Below are 17307 nucleotides of genomic sequence, written 5' to 3' on the forward strand. Positions count from 1 at the left end.
CCCCATTGGCACCAGTTGTGTGGTTTCCTCAAACGTAAACACAAGAGAAGCAGGAATCCGAGGGAAGAGGAGATGAAGGAGGCTTGATGAAAAGGGCAAAGGGCAGTGGGAACAAGAGATGTTAAGGTTTGGAGGACAGGGGGCTGGAGACAAGGAAAGTATAGGGGCATAAAGCTGCTAGGACTAGAGTTTAGGCCAGGGTAAGAAAAAGCGGGGGGACGGGGGACGGACCTTACTGTGAATTTCAGTTTAAAGATGGTGTCCCCGCCATCTGGTAAACCTTCTTATGAAGGGCTGCTGATCATGGCAGCCAATAAGGGGCCACAGCCAATGGTGAGTGGAGTCATGGACAAAAGTGGGTGAAGAATGGCCAAAATGGGTAGTTGTGGAACTTCAAGATGGCATGTTTCTCTTACTCTTTTCACCACCCAATACCTTTCTCTTTCTCTTGCACTTTTAACAGTTGCATAGGAAAAAATCCTGTCACTTGCAGCACTGTAACCTGGCAACCTGAAGGTCACTGCAGAGCAATGTAGGTCAAGAAGTATCATGTGTGAATTTTACATAGTGATTTGAGCTAACTAGTTATTCTTCAACTTCAGGCTTCTAGTATTCTTTCGAAAGTATTTAAGAAGCCTGTTTACTAAGAGTCAATAATGCACAGAAAGGGGCACTTTCAGGGGGCCTCACAAATTCTAAGAGAGATCTAGGGATTTGGACACAGAGTTGCATTTGTAATTCTTTGAAAATTAGTTCCAAATGAATGATAATGAGAGCATGCGAGAAAAAGTATTTTTACAGCTGACACAAATGCTTTTAAGATGCAGTTTCAGTTTCCTGGTGCCTATCTTGCAAGTGGCTAGAACAGTGTTTCCCAACCGGTGTTCCGCGGCACACTAGTGTGCCACGAGATGTTGCCTGGTGTGCCGCGAGATGTTGCCTGGAGGGAGGCGGGCGAGTCGAAAAAAAGGTTGGGAAACACTGCTCTAACACACTCCAGCCGGGGTCTGCCTCCGCGTTGCATCAGCTTCCTCACTCTCGGCGCTCTGCTTGCCAGCCTGGTGGCCTCTGCCCCGCCCCGAGACTGGAAGGGAGGGGCGGGCCTTCCACTGCGGCTGCGTCTCTGGCTCTTTCGACTCATTCCTCCTCCGAGTGGGCTTGAAAGAGCGGCCGATGGATGAATCGGCCGGCGACCCTGAAGCCTTGTGCAAAGTAGAGGAGGCGGAGAAGCGACGGCAGGGAGCTTAGGCGCCGCATCCGGCTCATTGCGGGAAGTCAAGATGGCGGCGGGTAAGTGTGGGAAGCAGCTTTTTCCCTCCATCGCCCCCCTCTCACCGGGAATAAAGGGGGCCCCGCTGGGGGGTGACGTTGTAGAACGCAGAGTTCTTATTTTGGGAAGGTTTGAGGGGTCGGACTAAGCAGGTTGGGGGCTGGTCTGGGCTTCCGCTCCCTCCCCTCCCCACGGAGTGTACCTGCGGTGCAAGGAGGCGCTCTGAGCCACTGCTCTGGGAAAGGAAGGAGGGCGAGGCGGCCTGGCCAAGTGCAGGGGAGACCCGTAGTGGGGAGCAGGGGGAGGAGGAGGCACCGAGGAATGGAGGCGGGGGAGACTCCCTCGCTTTGCAGAAACTGCAAAAAACGAGGCAGGAATTGGGTTTGTTTTTGTAGCTCAGGACGTGCTTCGCTTCTGGTGTGCCTAAGGCGGCCGCCCCAATTCTCCCCTAGCCCGTCTTTCCAGGTGCTGCCCCCCCCTCCACAAAGGGCCATAGAACTGTAGAGTTGGCAGGGGTCCCAAGGGTCATCTAGTCTTAAGTTTCTCTTTCAAAAAGGAAACGTGGGTTAAAGCGGCGGCGCCGCCCCCCACTCACTTTCCTGCTCTGGCTTCCCTAACAGTTTTCCGAGTTGCGTCACTGGATCCAGCCCCTTTTCCACAGGTGACACGGGGCTGGAGGGAGGGAAAGAGGGCTTTATGTCGCGCACAAAGGCAGCCTCCTAGAAGCGCTCTGGGCCGGCGCCGTTTCGCCGAAGGCGCCGGAGGACCCCCACCCTCAGCTCCTTCAGAAAGGACTGGAGCGGAATAGCCCTTTCTCTTCTTCCCCAACCCTTGTTGTTGGAGGAGTCCCTCAGTCCCTCGCTTTGCTGCCTCCTCCCCCCCACCCCCAAAGCTTGGAGGTTCCCCGGCAAGGGGGAGGGAAAAAATTGAAACTTACACTTTCGTGTGTCCCTCCCGGCGTGACGCTGCGCGCTGACGTCACGGGGCTGTAATGGTGGTGTGCCTCGAGATTTTTTTCATCAAACAAGTGTGCCTTTGCCCAAAAAAGGTTGGGAAACACTGGGCTAGAAGATTAACAGTTTGGGGGATCCGTTTGAACCCTCTGCATACAATATATGGAACCAAAACATAGTGATACAGAAATCACAGAGTTACCGGGGGGGGGGGGTGAGATAGTTCCGCTCCAGCCAAAGACAATGATCATGCAAGCATTGCTAACCCACAGAAGACAAATGACACAAGGAGAGAGCAGGTAGCTATCAAAACCCAGGCGGGCTTTGAGAAGGTGGTGGAAGGACTCCTGGACCCGATGGAGCATCACACCTCCCTCCCTAAGCCAGGGAGAAGCTTCCTGGGCTTTGGGAAGGAGGCACCAGGGGAAGATATGGGGGACTAGCCTAGCCTAGTCCCCCTAGTCCACTGACTACACACCACTGCCCCCTTGTCTGAGTCAGATCCCAGGCTGCAGGTCTTGACAAAATTGCACCTGGATCCCTTTATGCACTGAGTGTCCAGTTGCAATGGTAGAGCCAGGAGCAACAAGAACCTGTCAGAACCTTCCAGCTGCCTCAGCCTGAGGTGGATGGGAACTCCTTGGAAAATGAGTCCCAGCCAGAATGCATCACATTTCTGAATGGTTTCCCCAGTGGAGGCTCTGGGACAGCTGCTCTAAAGGATGCACCATCCTTAGGTAAAAATGTAAAGGACTGTCAGTCAAAGGCGACTATGGGGTTGCGGCGCTCATCTCACTTTCAGGCCGAGGAAGCCGGCGTTTGTGCACAGACAGCTTTCTGGGTCATGTGGCCAGCAGGACTTAACTGCTTCTGGCACAATGGAAACCCATGATGGAAACCAGAGTGCATGGAAATAGCGTTTACCTTCCTGCCACAACGGTACCTATTTATCTACTTGCACTGATGTGCTTCGAACTACTAGGTTGGCAGGAGCTGGGACAGAGCAACAGGAGCTCACCCTGTCGCAGGGATTCGAACCACTGACCTGATCGGCAAGCCCAAGAGGCTCAGTGGTTTAGACCACAGCACCACCAGGGTCCCTACCATCCTTAGATCCCTAAACAGTACACCATTTTTGGACCCTGCTAAACCCAAGGCTTGTTAATTCCTAACTGATTAGGAGTTCATAATTCAAAACACATAGTTCTCTGATTTCATATGCAGAATCATTTGTGACATTCCACGACAGCCGCAATATTAAGATGAAAATGCTTGGTGATGCTATCTACGGTGCCCTCCAACGGAGACTCTTCAAAAGCTTCCCAGTCATTACGGTCTTTACATTTCAAGATTATACTGCAGGATCAGTTAGGAAAATTCGCTCCCGCAGTCATCTCAGCTGCTTTTAGTTAAATATACTGTATTTAACCAATGTAAACCTAATGTCAACACTTTGTAATTTCAATTTTTTTTTAAATGCATGGTTTGTAATAAATGCTGACTTGTATGCAAATCAGCATCTAATTGTTTAGTACTCCCCTGTGGTTCTCTGCATGCTGTAACTTTACAGATGTTATCAAATCGCTCCATGGATAAAGGAAAGACAACAATTAAGGGTTGTCTTGTTTAAGGTCCACATGCACCATTAGTTCCCAACAGCTTATGTGCCTTCAATCAAGCAGAGATTTGATATACATCTGCTTCTTTTACACTATCCTTCCAAGAGAAACAACAGGACACTTGTTTGCTGTTTCTTTTCAGAATTAAGAAACACTTGTTTCTTTTGTTCACCCAACAATAATTTCATGGCTGGAGAACTGCCAGTTAGTCCTGCAGCCTGTTTACTGCCGAGAGATGTATTGCCTGAGTAGGTGTCAGTTGTGGGCTGGCTAAGAGTGTGTCTGTCACTCTGCAACTAGTGAGCGCTGTGTCTGCAGAGTGCCTAGACAGCAATATCTGGGCAACAGTTTCAGCTCGGACTGTAGAGTCACTTTACTAATATGACAGACGTTTCCATTCATTTTATAAGCAAGATAAGCCTTCTGTTTTTTGGTGGATGACTTACCATATCTAAACTTCTATCTCCTTGGATAATATGGGGAATTAGGTGGTTACTGGAGGAAATGTTGAAGACAGGTGAGTGTGATAGGTTGGAAAGAGAAAGTGACATGGAGTCAGGTCAGCATTTATAAAGTAAAACAGGCACGCACCAATATTAAGGTGAGGGTCTAATTTGTTTTTTGCTTTGCATGACACCAATACGTTGTGACAACTTGCAAACCCAAGGGGATTGTTAGGCATGTACTAACTGTTCAGTTTAATTGAGTTACATATATGGGAAGTATTGCTTGTTTGGGGAAGGATGCCTCTGCTTCAGAGATACTACCTTTCCCCATCAGTCAATCCAAAATATAGTGTTGGGGGGGAAATGTGATTCTTCATCAGCTAGCAAAGATTTGGTGCAATTTGGTGCAGAGGCCCCAGCTTCTCCAGACGATTGAAGGGACCCAATGTGACGTCGTGACATTGCACGCATGATGTCTTGCAACATCCTGACATCATGCACATAGCCCTCTGAACATTGAGGGGACCCAGCCCCCCAAAAATTATATGGGGGGAGCAAAGTGCGTTGGCCCCCAGAAGCTGGCACCTATGATTTGGTGTGTGCTGTCAATAATGTTGCCTGCGTGCCACTGGGCAACTACTAGATAGCACTTGTAACCTCACTGATGATGAAATACAACTCTTCTAACTATATTCATGATACACACACACACACACACACACACACACACACACACACACCTTGTACTGTGTTCATCTGGGAGTTTTCTTCCTGATGCCACTTTTCCATGCACAGAGAAACCTGCACATGAGGGAGCTTTCAAATAAGCAGCCCCTACATGCATATGAAAACTGTACTTGCACCCTATCATATCTTCAGTTCTTAACAACTTCCTTCTCCAAATATGTAGTAAGGAAGTCATGCTTAGAGGAGCTCATTTACTTTTTATATTATTTTATAATATTTACAATATTTTCCTAATGAAGGATTCATTTGTGGCGCAAAAAAGAGAGAGCGCTTGCTTAATATGGTTGATATGGACATTCTGGTTCCATGTTCCCACGAGTGTATGTTAAATATGCACGTTTTCTGCCCCCATGTATCCCATAAAGAAACATAGTATATGGACTCTTTTCTTGGCCCTTCTTGTATTAAAAAATTAGGTGGGATTGCACAGATACAGGAAATTCATTTCTTGCATGAGCACCATAAGGTTGCATTCTTATACATATACCTGGGAGTAAGCCCCATTGATCTCAATGGAACTTCCTTTTTAAAGTGGCTTAGAGAATGCATGCTCCAGAGCAGTGGACACTGGTGCTGATTGTGGCTCATAGAGAAGAAGGAAGAGAAGCCAATAGAAGGTGGAGCCATAGCAAATGGCTGGTGGGGCCAACTCATTCCAGTATCCCCCCTCCCCAATCCTCTTCCCAACTGGATTAAACAGGAGGCAGTTGGGGGGCTATTGGGTTGTTGTTTTTATTTTGATTATGTATTTTGTGGTTTTATATTTTGATTTTATTCTGTGAACCGCCCTCTGGGTATAGGGCGGTATATAAATTTAATCAATCAATCAATCAATTGACAGCCAATACAATATAGGCAGGTGTGGTCTGGTTCAGGGCAGACTTGAACTCCATGGGGTAATTCCTCATTTATTCCAATTCACCAGCCTCCATTGCTCCTGAGGTCTATGTCATACGTGTATTCTTTCATCCAAAGATGTGTGTGGTAACCTGTGTACTTGTGGCATCAGTTTTTACACTGCACTTCATATGCAATAATGCATGTTTTCTTAAAATAGGTTTATTTCAGTGTAGAAAATAAATGGCCCCATATTAAGCAACTGGTTTTGTACTTGTGAAAGTGAAAAGCATTTTTGTCACGTGGAAAGCAGGCCTTTTCAATCATCCAAAAGAAAGTCCTAAGCATTCAGTCATAATCTGAAATGTCCCATTGATCCACCTTTCTCTATTTGTTTGAACAGACCTGGTTTTGTACATTAGGGGCACTAATTTTTTTTAAAAAAAATCTGGCCCCTTTTTGGAGCAAAAACTTAAGTCTGCCATCTCAACATTTGCAAATCAGGTAGATGCTTGGAAATCAATCACAGAAATCCAGCAAATATAAATGGTAAGGCTGCCTGATATTTAAAACATTTTAGTTTATTAACCAATGGATCACTCAGTTGAATCATGCAATTTGCATATTGCCCAAACTGTAAGATTAATTAGTAATTTTTATATCGCCTGTGAAAATGCTGTAAGGCTGTGCTCATATGTACGGTACATTTACTTTGCACAAGCTCCACTGACCTGAGTGGGATTTATTTCCAAATAATCGTGCATAGAAATTGGGCTGTTGTTAACTTTTTCAATCATACTTGCTTGGGTCTGTTGTTATGTTTTCCCAGTGATCTTTTATGAAAACAGTTTTCACACATCTACTGCTCCAACTCAGAAGTTGGCATCCCAAAATAAATTGAAACAATGGTGTTTGCCACCATAATCACCATGCACATATCTGTACATAGCTGAGGTCTGCTGCTCACACTTTGATGCAAAGTGGGAGAAGCAAGCATCTATGTTTGATACAAAACAACTGCTAAAAATTAAAAGAATTACCTGAAAACACTGTACATGTTTCTTTCAGCTAATTAGGCAATCTGCCCAGGTGTTTAGCACCAAGGCATCATCAGCGCCTTAATTGGAACAGCATTAATCAAAAGCAGAAGTCTAACAATAATTAACCATGCATCATTACCATAATCTAGCCCCTTTATTACATAAGATTCACAAATTACTTAAAGTATCACAATAACCCCTGTTAATAATTATTGCCTGACAAAACTACAAATTAGCTCTTAAATTACACAAAAGCTGACAGGCACAACTATTCTGTATGAAATGGGAACACGAAGCATTCCAAGAGCTGGCAAAGGCTTAAAAACCAGGGGGTGGGCAGTTTGTTTTGTAAGAGAGAAAGAGAAAGCAAAATACTTCCGCTATTTTGCCCTCTGTGATGTGGGAGAATGAAAAACTGCTATCCCCTCTCACCTCACACCAACATGTATACACACTGCAGGCACAAGTTAAACATTTCTGAGGTCCACTGTTTTCAACGGAAGAGATAGTCACATGCCTTAATCTACCTTGCTGAAATCAGTGGGAGCAAAAGAACTTAATTTGGCTGGATCATGCCCACATAGTCATAGTTTCAAGTTGCACAAAGCTGGAATTGCTTTTGAATTTGGAGTCCTTGTAACCCAGCCTAAGCGTTTGTTCTAATATATAGTGTTCCTTATCTTGGCTATCTTCTCATAAATTACGCTGAAAATTAGCCTGATGTTTTCGCACTGTGTTCACATCTGAACTATTTTAAGCTCCTCTCCTTTTACTTTGTGTGGCAGAAACAAAGCTTATTTTTGCAGGGAGCTGAAAATGATTTTCACGTGTGTAGAAGGGCTATGGTCAGCTCTTGCCAGTTGAGCTGTAAATTACATTATTATAATATTAGCAATTATTTGCAGACACATCATTAAGCGATTATTCACAAGAAGGAAAACAAGGCAGAACTGAAAGCACTGTAACAGTGTCGCCCAATTTTAGGGACCACGGGGAGCTAATTCTTCAGACCCATACAAACTTGCACAGATGAAATTTTTAAAAATATTTTAAAGTGGAACAGCTTTCCACATAGCTCTAGCCCTGATCCTAACGCCTTACAACTGCGTATCTATCCAAACATAACTGATGATAACAGAAGCGCTACATGTCATCCTAAGTGTGCCTTATGGTAGCATGCCAGTGCTAAATATTCTGCATACAAGGCGGTGAAAGAATTTGCTAAATCCACAGGCAGGATAACTAGATCCATAATCACCACATATTGAAATGGTTGTGAGGAGCAGCCACCGTTAGGTGCCACTGCTCTTCAACGCTCTTCCAACTCTGCCGCCTTTCCATTAATTTTCAGTACATAGCACATAGCACTGTAGAGTTGGAGGTGACCCTGAGGATCATCTAGTCCAACCCCCTGCAAGGCAGGAATATGCAGCTGGTCCATACAGGGATCGAACCTGCAACCTTGGCATTATCAGCACCATGCTCTAACCAACTGAGCTATCCAGGCCTCCAGAGTCGGAGAAACGCGCAGAAAAAAACTTGGAACATGGAAAATAATGCAATACCAGTTGTTTTATGATGACCTCAGAAAGCTTTTTATTTCTTTTGTCTGTGGTCCAAAGCAGTTCCTTCTAAATGCATATTCCACACCTTATTCCAGTCGAATAGCTTCAGTAAGAGCATCATTAAGCAGGCTATTCCCCAGAACTGGGAAAAGAAAACCCACTGTAAAATAACTACAGTTATTAGGTAGCCCAACTGCACTATATAAGAGATACTGTGGTGGTTTAAAAGCGCACAAGCTCTCTGTTTACTCTTTGAAAGAAAAGGGGAAATAAAAGGAGAACTAGGAAGAGAAAACAGCCATTGCAGTTGGTTTGGTTGTACTAAGAATAATTGCCATCAATATTGATTAGTCCTTAGGGACCGTGCTGAATTTGAAATTTGCAGGCGGTGAAATCCCAGATGATATGTACACCACTTGTTATGGCTTCCTATGTTTAAACATCTCAGGAAAAAATGTGAAACTAATGGTCTCACATTGGGTATAATGTGTTATCATATAGCAAGGCTACTCCTGTCACCAAATAACAAATTCCAGAAGGGTAGCCACGTTAGTTTATATAGCAGGAAAATACAAATCAAAAGAATCTTGTAGCACTGTAAGACTAAGCAATTTATTGTGGCATGTGCTTCTGTAGGTTACAGCCTGCTTCATCAGAAGGATGCAGCAGCCTGGAAAGCTGGTAGGTATATAGTTTTACCTAAGTGAAGGTAAACCATAAGAGATTTCGGTACACAATACAATTTGTTAATGATGCCTTAGACCAGTGTTTCCCAACCGATGTTCCACGGCACACTAGTGTGCCGCGAGACGTTGCCTGGTGTGCCGTGGGAGGGAGGCGGGCGAGGCGGGCGGCGAGAGGCGGGGCGGCGGTGGCGAGGAGAGGCCGCCCAGCGCGGGGCTCTCGCCGTCTGCCTGCCTGGCTGCCTGCGTGGCACTGACGTCACGGGGCTGTAACGTGCCCCACATAGGCACACGCGGGGCGGTGAGCAAGCTCCCTCCCACATCCCATTGCTGCTCGCTTCGGCCGGCCTACTGGGCTGTCGCAGGCGGAAGGCCTGCGCATGCGCGAGGTTTTCGCGCCTTCGGGATTCCCTTCACGCCTTCCTCCTCCCGGGTCCTTGAGAGCGCGGGAAGCGGCAGCGCGAGACCGGCGTTGAGCCTGGTAGGTATTGCGCTTGCCAAGGCAGTCATTTGGGAAATGAAAACTTGCAAAGCAAGCAACCAGTTCAATCTGAAGTACGTGTATGCTTAATATCCTGTATCTGAAACCTGTTCTGCCCCCTCCCCCACACTTGGTGCCATTTTCATCTTCACATGCAGCAGAGTAAGTTGACCCAGAATAGTACCAATTCAGATGGCAGATGGGAGAATGACAGTGCTGAATGCTTTCCCATGTAGAACAGTCCCTGCAAATAAAAACCTAGCATATTTGGAAGAGGGATGCTAGCCTAACCATTACCTTCTATGCTGTTACTATTTTTTTATTTTTTTTTACATAAGTAAAAAGTGACCTTTCCCCATCTGGCATGGTGGTGTGCCTCGAGATTTTTTTCATGAAACAAGTGTGCCTTTGCCCAAAAAAGGTTGGGAAACACTGCCTTAGACTGTAATCCTATACTGACTTACTTGGGAGTATGCCCCACTGAACTCAATGAGATTTAATCCTGATGAGATGCGTATATAATAGCGCTGTAGAAGCCAGCTTAACATTTTGAAAGTGCAAAACCTATGTGATTTTAAAATACACATATGGCACCTTCAGGGATGTGTGAAAGGCACACATACATCTAAAGGGCAGGTTTCCACATAACATACATGGAATCCCAGACAGAGAAAGGCTCCTGCTTCAGTGTCAATTGCAGAGAAAAAGCATGAGGTATTTTGTTTTAGTTATCAGTGGAAATGTTATCTAAAAATTTTAAACTCTAAGGGTTCTTCCAGACTGTCACTATTTTATGGGAGGGATTTATGATCATTCTTATGCTACTTGGTCAAATTTTTTGATATACATCAATTCAACTGAAATGGAACATAGACCCTTAGTGGTTATGTTTTAGAAGATTAGGCTAAGGTGATTTCCTCAGTGCCTTAGGATTGTGACTATAAAAGATGCATCACATGAATTAAAGTCTGATATTACCTTCGCTATCTCCCCCCTCCCTCTTACCCACTCCATTTTTCTTTCCCCTTTTTCTCTCTCTTTCCTTCAGTATATTTAATATTGTTTATATTTTGTCTTTATTTTAAAAATTAATAGTTTCTTCTAAAAAAAATCTTAGTAAAAATCAGGCACAATCTAACCACCGCATGAGTTTTGCGCAAGCAGATCAGGATAAATGCTGAATAAACAGGCTGTCCAAACAGTATGCATTTGTTTGTAATTAATTTGCAAAACAGATAGGTCTTTTTTTCATGGCCACTTACATATTTCACTGGAATGGACTGGAGGACTTCCCAGGGGAAGTAAGCATCTTAAAGGATGAAGAAAGCTGTATTTCTAATGGAAATACAGACAATGTCGGCACCTGAAGCAACATCTCCATCTTATTCAAGAGAGTGCAGTATATAGAAGGCATTCCTCAGGTATCCTAAGCCCAGACTATTTTGGGCTTCGAAATATATAACAGCATAAATCAAATACAATTTATTGTGTGAATGCATTAAGGACTTGGTTGTTGAATTATGTAGTCTCTTCTGAGAATTTGTTCCTAGAGAAACAGCACCGCCTACAGGCCAGAACACACTCGAGCAGGCTTTGGGAATCATTTTCCTTACCAAATTGTTAAGGCCTTATCATATGCAGCTATGCCCCAAATCATCTCCTAAGTGACTTTTCGGAAGAGAAATAAATTGCTATTGTTACGGAAAAATTCTGGGTGCGGGGTTACTCTGCCACCCAGCTCATCGGACTAAGTCCGTGGGTCCCTGCGGAAGAAAATGAGCTCAGCCGGACGCAGGAGCAAACTGCAGAAGATCCAAGTTTATTGCGCAACAGGTTCAAGGCGAGATTGAACAGCGAGAAAGGGGTGGCATGAACTTTTGAGATTTCCCTCCATGTCCCAGAATACAGTGCATGAAACGTCACGAATACATTATGGGAAGGTTGGGTTTCACAAGTTACATCATGAATATACTTTACACGTCATGAATACATTATGAAAAGGTGGGATTACATTAATTAGCATTTTCGGATGAGGGAGGGGGGATATGCGGAGCGGGAAATATACATAGATACACATTTATTGAGTACCGGTGGTGGCAAGACAATGGGCCAGGAATATACATCGTCTGTCACCTAGTATTGCCCGAAGGAAGGATTTGCAAAACTATCTGACAGGATTAAGAAGTTCCTGCGTACGTGCCGCTTTGGGGATTATGGAAGTAGGGACAGCATCATGGAGTCCAAGGGGAACTGAGTTGAATGGCACCGAGAACGAGCAGATCAGAACCACGGCTGATTTTATATCAATTTTTGAAGATTTCAGTGATTTCTAAGCCACTCTGTACTAGAGAGCAAAAGCAGAAACAGAGTGGATACATTGTAACAGGATTTTGACAGTATTACTTGAGAGATTATGGAGGACAGGGGAGGGGTGATGGAGTCCTAGAGAAATTGAGCAAATATATTGTAGTGAAGAAGACATTGCCCCCCCCCCCGTTCCGTATCAGTCCCCCATTCGGAGATAGATTTGCATTAAAGTTCTGTAAGAACTTGCAAATCTTTTCTCCGCACCCTAAATCTCGGTGAATGGGATGTGTGGCTTTATGCAAACCTGAAAGGGACTTGCAAGCCATGCCTCTTACGGTCATTTGCAAGTATATCAGTGCAGGTAGCTGCATATAGGGTATTATATAAAGAACATCTCTTGTATTTTGTTGCTAAATTACTTGTGGCATTCTCAATAGTGTTTTATGCTTTACACCTAGCAGGAAGGTCTAATTGACTGAAAAATGCAGTTGGTGTTTTGTCCTTTGCCATTTTTGTGTGTTTCTCAGGTGTCAAGCTAGCTCTTCTGTGGTCTCACACTGACATAGTGCTACAGCAACACATCCTGTCTGTTGAATCCCCTCGGGGCTTTCATTTAACCATGTCGCCTGGCATTCACCATAGCTGGCACAGGTTTGGGCATCTCTGAGGGAGATGTCTTCGCCTTGGCCTTTAGCTATGGGATTTTATTATAGGCTGTGGTTTTGCACGCATGGGGGTTGCTCACTTGCACTTAAAGGACCAAAAGGCTAATTGCAGCCTGGATACACGTGCCCAATTCAAACTGAGTCCAATTTGAATTTATCTTGCCCCATGGTTCTCAACTCTTCAAACCAATCTGTTAAAAGAAAACCATTCTTAACAAGGGCAGTTGTCCAAATAAGTCAATTTAAGTCTATAAGGAATCATTCCTGCTAAACCAAAGCATATCCACCTTCATGTTTCTTAGAAGCTTCTCCTTGGTAAAGCAAGTTTTAGCACATTTTTAAAATGGGTAGGGAAGGTTGGCATAGTGCCAGGTGGGACAACGAATTGTGGTTATCTAAACATTGGACTACACAATAGTGTGAGCTATTAGAAAGTATAAAATGCATGAGAATTCTCCACTGGTGTGTAAGGAATAAGACATTAAACATAAAAACAGTTACACACAATAAATTGCCCCCCTTTGTGGAAATCACACTGTCAGACACATTTCAACATTCTTACATAATAACACATAATACAAAACAAAATAATTAAATATCTGTTGCATATCTTGACACCATTGTGATCTTTTACGTATGTATCTTTTGAATCTTGGAGCAGAGGCTTGAGGTTCAAGTGAAAAGATGTCCTTGTAAGTCAACTCCACCCCCCTTTGTCAGGCCCACTCCCCCAGCAGTCTCTGTTGTCTGTTGTTGCTGGTCTTGCGATGGCGAAGTACTGAGTTGAGGGGTTGTTGCTGCTTTTCATCATTGCACATCTGTAGAAGTGATATCCTGTAAGGGGGCAGGGTTTTGGGGTGACTTAAAAACACAGTTAGACAAGGAAAGGGCAAAAGGTAAAAGGGATGTCCTCCAGTTTCCATGGGAAGCTGCAAATAATAACAATCTTAGTGGATTAAACATTTTATTCATTATCACATTTCCATATAATTACTGTGATTATCTGCTAAGTTTGTTTGCTTTCCTTCACTTAATTTTTGTTGTTGTTGTTCTTTTCATATTATAAAATAAAAAATTACTCCACATGTATAGAAAGAGAACTGTAAAAAATACAAAGGTTAAAAAATAAAAAAAGAAAGCAAAAAATTAGATTACCAGTTAGATGAAAATGGACTTGACACAAAGACATCAGATTCAGAAAATAACTATTATTAAATAGTACAAAGATATTATCAAAACCACACATATTACTACTGGACTGGAAAAAATGGAAAAACAATGAGGAAAACTTAAAATTCACCATGTGCTATTCAATAAAAGAACTTCGTGAGACTGACTTTCAACATGTGATGAACATGTCCCCCAAAGTAAAACACAAACACACAAAAATGAGCTATGAGGAACCAAAAATAAATAAATGCTAAGACACACAATTAATAAGTAACCTGAAGTAATCTGTTTTGGCATTCTAACATCCCAAATGAAAATAAAAGTGTTTCTTGATGTGACATCAGCTGTAATGTTAATAGCGGAATACTGGGAAATGAGTTAATACCAATAAAATGAATGGCAATTTAAAGTTGTGCAGGTACCTTGCACTAGCCAAAATGACAGAATTAGTAAGAAATGCTCAGGCCAAAGGTAAACAAGTACCATTCCACAAACAATGTTTGGTTGTGCTTCGATTAACTTCATAGACATCATGGAGAAACTGATTAAATAAATGAAAACAGATTATTTGTAACTTAAAAAAATGTCAAAGGCACAAAGAGATAGAGGTCACTAATACAGCAGGGATTCAGACTTGTTTCACAGAACAGAAAGAAAGTTGCTGTGGGAGGAAAAGGGACAAACACTTTGTTATCAGGGTTCACATATCCTGTTAAAAGGGAAAATTATTTCATGTGAAAAGCCTGTCAGGAAATGCTGTTCCTAAAATTCCCAATCAGGGGGGGAATGCTTTGATATTTACCTGTGAAAAGAATTTTGCATGTTAAGATTTGGAACCTGGAAAGCTCTTGACTTTTGATGGGCTAGTTTTTTTTTTTTTGTTGTTTTTTTTTATAGCCTTTTGTCTTAAGTAGCCCCTGGGGCAAAGACAGATTAAGGGTGATTTCCCTCAATGGTTCTGACTTTTCTTTTACATTTGGAAGAAACCTCCTCTCCCTCCTTACAGTCCCCCCCCCCCGTCCTCTCTCTCTCTCTCTTCTTTAGCTGATCTAGCCTCTGTGCATGTGCAGAGTTCATGTCTCAGCAAACGTTTTGTACTATTGAAAATGTTGCATCCTTTGGCTAAATTAACATTTGAATAAGGGAAGGGAAGGGTATGGAGTAGATTTTGAAAACAGGGTTTGATTTTAAACAAAAAAGAGAAACTCAGCAATTTAAGTATTTACCAAAGCTAGCGATTTCGGCCCAAGCAAACGAGACTGCTTCCTTTATGTACAGGAAAGGGCTAATATCCCTCTGGCCATTCGCGGAACAATCAACCGCTCTCTTATTTATGAGTAAAAATGGCCAGAGAGTTAGAATTCATAGGAATTTTTTATTATTTTTTTTTAAAACATTCTCAGTCATTTCGGCCTTACCATTTGCAGACAAATGGATTGGTCAAGGCTAATTCTACTTGATTATCCATTTGTATGTGCTTAAACTTTGAGTAGACTTTTAAGTCTGATTTTTGTAAATAATAGACAAAATGATAAACACTGTAATCACTTAAATGCTTGATATCACCAGTTCTGCTTCAAACATCATGGCTTTCACCTCTCATCACACCTTTTAAAAAACAAAGAGCCAACCTGGGCTGAATTTCAACTCATCAGCCACAAATTGGGAAAGTTGAAAGGGACCTGGGGTCATCTAGTCCAACCCTAAAATACAGGGTTCATAGCAAGATTTGTACTACCAGAAACACACACATACCTATAGAAATTATCTTTAAAGGAAGATTGAAGTTAACATTTTCCTAAGATAGGGAGAGGATCTTTTATAAAGCAAAGTTAATTCAATTGATATAACCACTCACAAATAATTACAACAGCCATAGATTTGACAATTTTGTTGAACTTGCAGAGCAATAGTAAGCCTAATCTATGCCCCCCCTTGCAGTTTCCTTTAAAGGAAGCTTACTCAGGAGTAAATTTACCTGGCACAGAATAAGAAGGAGAAGGAGGGAAAAAAAACACCCTGAAAGAGACAGAATGAAACGGGGGGGGGGGGGGCATTTTCTAAGAAAAGAGGCCAGGAAGTCTTATAGAGACTGATATCAGGAGCCTTACAATAACTCTTCTGTCCAACCAAATCAAAGTTAAAACTGGACTCAGATATTTTCTTAGAAGGAACACCATACTTTCATAGGCATATGCTTAATGAAATACATACACTGCATTTTAGCTTGAGAGCAGTTGGCTCAACTAGGCTTTTGCAGCAGAAACATTAGGTTATCAGCACCTTCCAAAATAAGACTGTAGACTCGCAATCTCAAAAGTTGGGGCAAAGCAAGAGGTGGGGTAAACATTTGCACACTTCATTCTCATTTTCTCTTATTTAGGACTGCTAAGATCCAGCATGACTTCCTTAGATTTAAATTTTGAAGCAAGCTTGCAGTTTAAACTATGCACACTTAAGAAAGGCAGTCTGCCAGAGACAGAAGGAACAGACAACACACATAACGGACAACATGTAAACATACATATTCTCATATATGTATTAACAGACAACACACATAACAGACAACATGTAAACATATATATTCTCATCCTTTAGTTGGTTATTGCAAGGAGATGGGCCACTACCTTTGGCTTCATTAAGTGAAATTAGTAGGAAGGTCCCACATGGTTTTATGAGCCTCCTTGCCTCTTCAAACACACCACCAGGTAATCAGACTGGTAGGGCTCACAACGCTTGGTTGACTGGGTACCCCTTTATAGATGCATGCGTTGCTGTTGTTGCTTTTTTGCTTTTTCCTTTTTTTTGGGGGGGGTGTCTGGGATAGAGAAGGGGAAAAAAGAGGGGTTGATTAGGATTGGTATGTCTAGGGGTTTGGTACGCTTAGTACAGGGACGTATAGTAAAGAGGAGAAGGGGCTTCTAGTTGCCTGGCAACTTCCTTAGTGGGTTTTAGAGAGCTCTAGCTATCCGGTTCCTTGCGTTCCATTTCCTATTTCCTTATTTCCTTATTTCCTATAACCTGGGGTCTCTTTCCACTCTGCCGGTCCTGCCCAATTCCTCATGGGCTATCCCTCCTGGCAACCTCCTACCTATCGTCACATCTCAGGAAAAGGGGCCCTACTGGACGCCCGCGCCATGCAGTGCCAGATCGGGTGGTCCCTGGATAGAATTTCGGGTCGAAAATCCCCCTTGCTTTCGGAAGCGAGCTTACAGTACACGTGGTATGTAGCTCGACCGGTGCGGCTGGGATTGGGATAGAAAGCAAGACCACTTCCTGCCCCCTAGAAAGGACGCTCGGGAAGATCGGAAAGAGAGCTCCAACCCCTTGCTTTCAACTGGGATGCCCGTTGCAGAGAGTCGGCTATCTTTCAAGTCGGGTCTCTCCGTCTTACTTTCGGGCTCCCAATTGGTGCGGCTGGCTGGAGATTTTAAGGAAAAGGGATAGAGCTCAGAACCCCCCTTTCGGGTTGAGCAGCGGTCCACGGTCTCTCTCACTAACCAGACCAAGAGAAAGGCAAGAAG

Source organism: Podarcis vaucheri (genome assembly GCF_965113315.1).
Source record: "Podarcis vaucheri genome assembly, chromosome: 4".
NCBI lineage: Eukaryota > Metazoa > Chordata > Lepidosauria > Squamata > Lacertidae > Podarcis > Podarcis vaucheri.